The sequence below is a fragment of the Otolemur garnettii genome, unplaced genomic scaffold, assembly GCF_000181295.1.
Source record: "Otolemur garnettii isolate 467f Iridium unplaced genomic scaffold, OtoGar3 scaffold00241, whole genome shotgun sequence".
Classification (NCBI taxonomy): Eukaryota; Metazoa; Chordata; class Mammalia; order Primates; family Galagidae; genus Otolemur; species Otolemur garnettii.
Window position 1 is genome coordinate 1,663,923 of NW_003852636.1, and position 8,979 is coordinate 1,672,901.

Below are 8,979 nucleotides of genomic sequence, written 5' to 3' on the forward strand. Positions count from 1 at the left end.
AAAAATGTGTATTTAATTTTGTTAGGATGAAATGTTCTGTGGATATCCATTAAATCCAAATGCTGAATGGTTAAGTTTAAATCCAAAATGTCTTTGCTCAGCTTCTTGTTGGAGGATCTATCCAACACCGGAAAAGGAGTATTAAAATCTCTGACTATGATGGAGCTGGAAGAAATCAAGTTGCTCATGCTTATTAGAGTATCTCTTATACATTGAGGTGCATTCTGGTTGGGTGCATAAATATTGATAATTGAAATCTCATCATATTGAGTATTACCCTTAACAAATATAAAGTGACCATCCTTACCCTTGTTTACTTTTGTTGTCTATTATATTTGTGAGTAAAATTGCAACACCTGCTTTTTTCCGCTTTCCATTTGCCTTGAATATAGATGACCATCCCTTCACCCTGAGTCTATATTTATCTTTTAAGGTAAGATGAGATTCTTGTACATATCAGATATCTGGCCTGTGTTTTTGTATACAGTCAGCCAACCTATTCCTCTTTAGAGGACAATTTAAGCCATTCACATTGATTGAGAATATTAATAAGCCTGGTAAAGTTTTGGGTATCAAGTTTTTCTAAAGTCCAGTGGAAATTTTTAATTCTTTTTCCACTGTGGAAGTTGGAATTTAATCAAAAACTTCTGAGTGAGTTTTCTTTTGTGGTGGAGGATTGCACTGGTAATTATGGAGGATAGGTCTGAGAATATCCTGGAGAGCTGGTTTAGTTATGGCAAATTTCTTCAACATGTGAATATCATTGAAGTATTTAATTTCTCCACCATAAATGAAACTCAGTTTAGCTAGATGCAGGATCTTGAGTTGAAAGTTATTTTGTTTTAGGAGATTAAAAGCTCTTCTAGCCTGAAAAGTTTCAGTGGAGAGATCTGCAGTCATTCTAGTATTCTTCCCCTTGTAGGTTATGGTTTTCTTATATCTAACTGCTTTCCAAATTTACTCTTTCATATTAACTTTAGTGAAGTTAATTATGATGTGCCTGGGCAATGTCCTGTTCGTGTTGAGTCATGCTGGGGTTCCGAAACTGTCTGCTATCTGAATTTCAGAATCTCTTCGCATGTCTTGAAAGGTTTCTTTCATAATTTCATGAAGAAGAGCCTCTGTGTTTTGTGAAGAAACTTTGTCACCTTCAGGGATTCCTATAATGCAAATATTTGTTTTCTTCAAATTATCCCAGAGCTCTCTGAGAGAATGATCCATTTTTGCTCTCCATTTCTCTTCATCTTTGAGCTCTTGGGTGCGTTCAAATGCTTTGTCTTCAATGTTAGAGATCCTTTCTTCTGCCTGCTCCATTCTTTTACTGAAGGATTCTACCATAATTTTCAGATCTTTGATAGCTTCAAGTTCTTGCCTCAATATGTAAAATCTTTGGTCATTTTATCTTTGAAATCGTTGAATTCTTGAGACATCTTTGAATAATTCCTTGAAATTCTGATTCCCTCCTTTCCTCCATTCTGTTGATCATATTTGTTATCCAGATTCTGAACTCGATTTCTGACATCTCAGCCTTCTGTTTATGGTTCGGATCTTCAGTTGCATCTGCCATATTCTTTCTTGGGGTGGTTGATCCACTCTGGTTATTCATGTTACTGGAGTTTTTCCACTGATTCTTCCCCATGCTCAATTTACACCATTTGGCTAGATAAGTAGAGAAGGAGAAGTTGGGTTGGGGGCTCCAGGAGTAGTGATTAATAACTAGCCCTTTGCCCAAAGGCTGGGACTGGTGTCTGTACCTTTCCTGTAGAGTTTTGTCAAGGACTCGTACAATGCTATGGCCTGAGAAACTGGGAGCGTGCTTGGTGTGGTGGGGCTAAGTGGCTCTGTCTTGTTTTCAGCTGGTCTATGTTCTATCCTACTAAACCAGTTATTCTGGTTTGAAGTCTCAGCTGTGAAGAAATACCAGCAATTAAGTCACCCTGCCCCCAACAGGCAACAATTCAGAAAGGAAAATCAAACCTTCCCACAACCACACATGCAGGGTACAACTTTGGATAGTCCTTGGGTGATTGGCCCAGTTCTAGAGGTCCAAATCAATTGTCCCAGTTGGCACAGGTCTCAGGTGGAGAAGTTCAAAAGGTCTCTGGCAACTAGATAGCAGGGGTCAGCTAGCAGCTCAGGTATGACTCACTCCAGTGCTTTGTGAGGTCAGAAGGACCTACCAAGAAAATAAATTAGTCTTGGAAGGTTGATGCCTCCTTCCCCACCTTGCACCTCTGTCACACCCAGTCACTGGTAACCCCACAGGGCTGTGACCCAGTTGTCCAGTAAGTGAGTGTGGCAGTGCTTTATGTCTGCCAAGGTCAAAGTAAAGTCAAGGCTTCCTCCACTCGGTTACCACTTTTTGTCACCAGCCAGCAGAGGGAGCTGAAGCCTGTCTGTCTCGGGCACTGAATGGTAACTGGAGAATGTTCCACCTGAAGTCAATCTAGAGCTGAGGATATCCAAACAGCAAAAGAGATTCTCCCTCCACTGCCTTTGTCACTGCAGTTCTGTAGCTCTGAAATCCCTATAGGGTGAGGTCTGGTTCCCTCTGGAAGACCATAGAGTTGGGGAGGTGACTCTCCAAAGTTAGATCCCAGCAGGGTCGCTATATTATTGCTGATGTTGGATGGGAGGATGGGGTTTGTGCACCTCAGCTGCTCCTGAGTCGCTACCTGTAGTGCAGAGACCCAAGCCTCCACCTGCTGAAATTTGTTTCCTTGGAATCATGGCTTACTTCAGCAGGGGGAGACATGGGTTGAGTTCATGCAACTCAGCTGCTCCTGAGTCTCTACCTGTAGCACAGAGACCCATGCCTCTGCCTGCTGAAATTTGTTTCCTTGGAATCTTGGCTTACTTCAGCAGGGAAGACATGCATTTATCTATCTCTTCTCAAAGCTCAGCTCCCTTCCTTCAGCTACATTGAGTTCTTTTTGGCCATTATCTCTCCCCCTGGACTGGAGTTTTTGTTTAAAACTAGCTCCAGTCAGCCATTATCCCCGTGCTCCCCATTGTTCTTATTGAATGTGTAAATTGGAGTTAGGAAAAATTGCCAGCCCAAGGATTTAGCAAAGCACAAAAACACATTGAAATCAAACAAACAAATAAGCAGACAAAAAGGCTGCCAGACACCCAAGCACACAGAGATGCACATACAATCAGAAACAAGTAAACAAACAGACAAAACAATAACAACAACAACAAAAATGATAGTAATCATAGACTGATAAAAAAAGAAAAGAATAAGAAAAAGTAAAACAAAAACAAAAACAAAACCAACTCTAATAGTCTGATGTAAGCACCCTCAGCAACCGTAAGAAGGGAGAGGAAGAGAGAATGAAAAAGAAAAATATTATTAAGAAAGTAATAATAAAAAAAGAGAAAAAATTAACAATACTTTCTTCAGGAAAAGATGAGAAGGAAAAAAGGGGGTCACCACCAATAAAATATTATTCATATATATATATATAAACATACAAGTATACGTATGACAAAGTATATTACCAGGAATATACTTTCTGAACAGAAGGTGGTACAAGTTCCAGCCCCACCCCTGATTGATGTTGCTGACACTTATATTTTAGAAGAATTTGTTTCTGTGCCAGCTATATTCCTCTGTGGACCCATTGCTATTTGAGTTCACAGAAACTGCAACTCATCCCTGGTCTCTGCCACTACCTGGAGCTAGTGTTCCTACAGTCTGTGTTGGGGCAGGTGCGATTAGAGCTCCCACTCATCTTGGAGTTCCAGCCTTGGCTTGCCTGCCTCTGTCTCAGCTACTATCCTCTGAGGCCTGGGTGTTTTTCAGGCTCACTAAAGCAGTCCTCTAGCTCAGCCCTGCCCTGGGATTATGCTGTCTCTGTGCAATCATCTTCAATTCTCTGTCCTACGGAGCTCTACCCAGGCCGGTACTACCTCAGGCATACCCTTTGCTCATGGGGTCTGCCTTACCATCCCAGATCTATTCCACCAGTGTCTGCCACCAGAGAAGATGCTCAGCTTTCTCTGTTTCTCCAGAGAGACAGGGAGTGTCCTTCTACAATATCCCCAAGAGTGTGAACCGTATTGTTCCCGCTGCTGCTGCTACTGCTGGTGGTGGTCCTCTGTGTCAGGAGGCACCGCCTCTCCCTTTCCCATACAGTTCCTTCAGTCACCATTTTCTCCTTACCCCTGTGAATTAGCACAGACCTGCTACAGCCCATGCCCTGTCCACACCTCTTGAGAAAATGCCGAAGAATCTGGACTCCATCGGGGACAGCCTTCCAGGCCTCAGGGTTAGAGTGGAGAGAAGTGCTGGGAGTTCATAATTGTAGGTTGAGAATATATACAGTTTTATGCCTGGCAGGAGAGTGCCATGGCACCCTGGTAGGGGAAGGAGGTCTGGTTTTTAGAGGGTCTCTCCTGTGGGATAAAATGGGAGGATGCTTCAACTCTGCTCACTTGTTTGTAGAAAGTATACTGCGAGCCATTCTCATGGGGGAGGGGACTCCCATCTGCTTGGTGATGGATTTTGTACCTTTTGTTTGTATCCTTGGGGTTGCCCCTCACCTCAGCAGGGTTGATGGGTGCTCTTCAACCTTCTCTCTTGGCTCAGCTACAAACCATCAGCTTACTTGCTAAACTTCTGTCCTTTAACTCTCCTTTGGGATGGGAGCATCTGTGGAAAGCTGGCTGCAGTTGACCATCTTGCCTCTGCCCTGGAAACTCTTGAAGAAATTTGCCTGGGAAAATACCTTATGAAGAGGATGCCCCAGGCAATTGAAGCAAAAATACATTACTGGGATCTGATCAAACTAAAATGCTTCTGCACAGCCAAGAACACAATATGTAAAGCAAGCAGACAGTCCTCAGAATGGGAGAGGATATTTGTGGGTTATGTCTCTGACAAAGGTTTGATAACCAGAATCCACAGAGAACTCAAATTTATTAACAAGAAAAGAGCAAGTGATTCCACCTCATTGTGGGCAAAAGATTTGAATAGAAGCTTCTCTGAAGAAGACAGGCACATGGCCTACAGACACATGAAAAAATGCTCATCATCCTTAATCATCAGAGAAATGCAAATCAAAACCACTTTGAGATATCATCTAAGTCCAGTAAGAGTAGCCCACATAATAAGATCCCAAAACTATAGCTGTTGGTGTGGATATAGAGAAAAGGGAACACTTCTTCACTGCTGGTGGGAATGCAAACTAGTACGTTCCTTTTGGAAAGAAGTTTGGAGATAACTTAGGGATCTAAAAATAGAACTGCCATTTGATCCTGCAATTCCTCTACTAGGTATATATCCAGAAGACTGAAAATCACATTATAACAAAGATATTTGCATCAGAATGTTTATTGCTGCCCAATTCATAATTGCCAAGTTATGGAAGAAGTCGAAGTGCCCATCAACCCACAAATGAATTAATAAATTGTGGTATATGTATACCATTCAATATTATGCAGCCTTATAAAAAGATGGAGACTTTATCTCTTTTATGTTTACCTGGATGGAGTTGGAACATATTCTTCTTAGTAAAGTATCTCAAGTATAGAAAAAAAGTATCCAATGTACTCAGCTCTACTATGAAACCAATATTTATAATCACTCACACTTCCATTCGAAAGCTATAACTCAACTACAGCCCAAGATGAAAGGGGAAGAGGAGAGGGTTGGGAGGGGAAAGGGGAGGACGGGTGGAGAGAGGTAATCAGTGGGCCCACACCTATGGTGCATTTTACAAGGGTACATATCAAATATATTAAGTGTAGAGTAGAGTATAAATGTCTTAATACAATAATTAAGAAAGGGAGGTGAAGGCTATATTAAACAGTTTGTTGTGAATATTTCAAATTGTATATAAATCCAGCACAAAAATCCCATAAATTCATTAATGTACACAGCTATGATTTAATAAAAAATATTTAATAAATTTTATACCCCATGTCATCCTCAATCCTCAAGGCAAGTAAAATGTAAAAATCTAAAAATAAAAATGATTTTGAAAAGTCTGTCAAAACACTGGACTTAAATAGCTAGAGGTGTTACCTTTGGCCCTTATAAAATCTGGAATACTCTAATTAGAAGACATGGTTTAACCCCTTTTTAAACAGTGTTCTGTCATCCCATGCCTACTGGCATGTATAAACCTATTTTTGTACTGACTGAACACCACAGAGATTTAAATGAACAATTCTATACCATGACTAACTACATAGAAATGCTAACTACTATGCTTGAAGCATGGTCATCAACATATGAACAGAACATGGTTTCCACCTGCTGACAGGGCTTGTCATCCTGTTTGACCAAAAGATCACATGTATATCAAAGTTCTTTTTTTTTTTTTTTTTTGCAGTTTTGGCAGGGGCTGGGCTTGAACATGCTACCCCCAGTATATGGGGCTGGTGCCCTATTCCTTGTGCCACAGATTACACCCTATATCAAAGTTCTTAGAAGAAAACAAATGCTGTCACCTTGCTGGAAACATCCTTATAAAGTCCTGTTATCCACTTATGCTGTCATGAAAATGAAAAAGAAATCCTGGATTCCTGAAAGGCATGCCAAACTATACTGACATTTAGGAGGCCACCCCTATAGGTTCCCTAAAAGTAAGGATTTCTCGGGCCAGTTCCCAGGCCCCTGAAGCAGATGGCTTCATGAAGTAGACAGCTTTTTCCAAGATTATGGATCAAAAAACCTATATTCCTTGCCTTTCAAAACCCTCAATGGGTCACTTTAAACACTTCTTCCTTTAAGCACCCCCCCTTTCAGAACTAACACATTGGAAGCTGAGTGAAGATTGCCTCAATCTATCCCATTCTCCCTTTTATCTTCCACTATAGCTCTTCTTTCAAACTATGGCTTCCTTTCTCTAACCCTTACTGTTTTTCTAGAAGGTCAAACACAGACCCAGCATCCTTTTGCATGTCTTTCAAACCCTGGCCACACTAACAAATCAGTCCAATTGCTGGCTATGCCAACATCTAGATCATTCAAAGGAACCTGAATTCATTTTTATCTCTGCTGATATGAGTGCCTTGTGGAACCAATCTGGAAAATGGACATGTGATAAGATGTAGCATCCACAGCCAGAGAGAAAACAAGATACTACTTAACCTGATGGCGAGACAACTGGACATATAAAAACATCTGTGGAAACCCAAGAACTATCTTTTGCTCAGGTAAAGTCACTAGAAAAATTTTTTTCATTAATTTTTCAAAAAAAAAAAAAAAAGGCTATGCTACAAGGCCATAGTGGTCAAGACAATATGGTACTGGCACAAAAAATAGAGACACAGATATTTCAAATTGAATAGAAAACCTGCAAATGAAACCAACAACTTACAGCCACCTAATCTTCGATAAACCAAACGAGCATTCACTGGGGGAATGACTCCTAAATCGTGCTGGGAGAATTGGATATCCACATGTAAAAGACTGAAACTGGACCCACACCTTTCTCCACTCACAAAAATTGATTCAAGATGGATAAAGAACTTAAATTTAAGGCATGAAATGATAAAAATCCTCAAAGAAAGAATTGGAAAAACACTGGAAGATATTGGCCTGGGGAAAGACTTTATGAGGAAGACTGCCAAGGCAATAGCAACAACAGAAATACTAAACAAAAAGGATCTTATGAAACTGAAAAGTTTCTGTACAGCAAAGGAGACAATAACCAGAGCAAATAGACAACCTACTCAATGGGAAAGGATATTTGCATATTTGAATCTGAAAAAAGTCTAATAACCAGGATCTATGCAGAACTTCAAGTAATCTACAAGAAAAAAACCAACAACCCCATACATCAATGGGGAAGAGAGATGAACAGAATCTTCTCTAAAGCCGATAGGCGAATGGCTACTAACTATATGAAAAAATGCTCTTCATCTCTAATTATTAGAGAAATTCAAATTAAAACCACCCTGAGATATCATCTAACCCCAGCAAGAATGGCCTATATCACAAAAACTCAAAATTGTAGATGCTGGCGTGGATGTGGAGAGAAAGGAACGCTCTTGCACTGCTGGTGGGACTGCAAACTAATACAACCTTTTTGGAAGGAAGTATGGAGAAACCTTAAAGAACTCAACCTAGACCTCCCATTTGATCCTGCAATCCCACTATTAGGCATCTATCCAGAAGAAAAAAAATTAATATTAAGACACTTGTACTAGGCTGTTTATTGCAGCCCAATTTACAATTGCTAAAACGTGGAAACAGCCTAAATGTCCTTCAACACAAGAATGGATTGGTAAGCTGTGGTATATGTACACTATGGAGTATTACTCATCCATCAAAAAAAATGAAGATTTTACAGCATTTGTAATAACCTGGATGGAGGTGGAACACATTATTCTTAGTGAAGCATCACAGGAATGGAGAAGTAAGAATCCTATGTATTCATCTTTGATATTAAGACAATTAATGACAATTAATGACATGGTGGGGCATGGGGGAAGGGGAGATCAGACTGAGAAGGAGCGAGGGGGTGTGGGCAAAAAAAAAATTATATATATATATAAATAATGTTTAATTCTCACACAAACTGGATTTAATTTTGATTAATATATATTGCTTAAATATCAACTTTTAATCCAATATGTCAATATGTTGTTTATCATATTGCATCCTTATTCATCAGTGAAATATGTCTGTAATTTCCCCTTTGTAATAATATATTTTTTCTAATTTTACTATCAGGGGTATCCAGACTAAGTAGAATGATTTTGAAGTATTTCTATTTCTACCGTCTGTAATACTTGGCGTAATCTGGGTCTTTTTTAGAAATTATTTTTTACTTTTATTCATATATGTTAGTTGTCTTTTTTAGACTCTAGTAAAAACATAACAAGAAAAGAATTGTTTGCTATTTGTATTTTATCTTGTGCACTCTGTAACAAACAAGTAGTAAATGATTATGTATTAAAAAAAAGAAAATAGTGACTAATTCTCATATAAATTGTATTTAAATTTGACCAAAGTACATTACT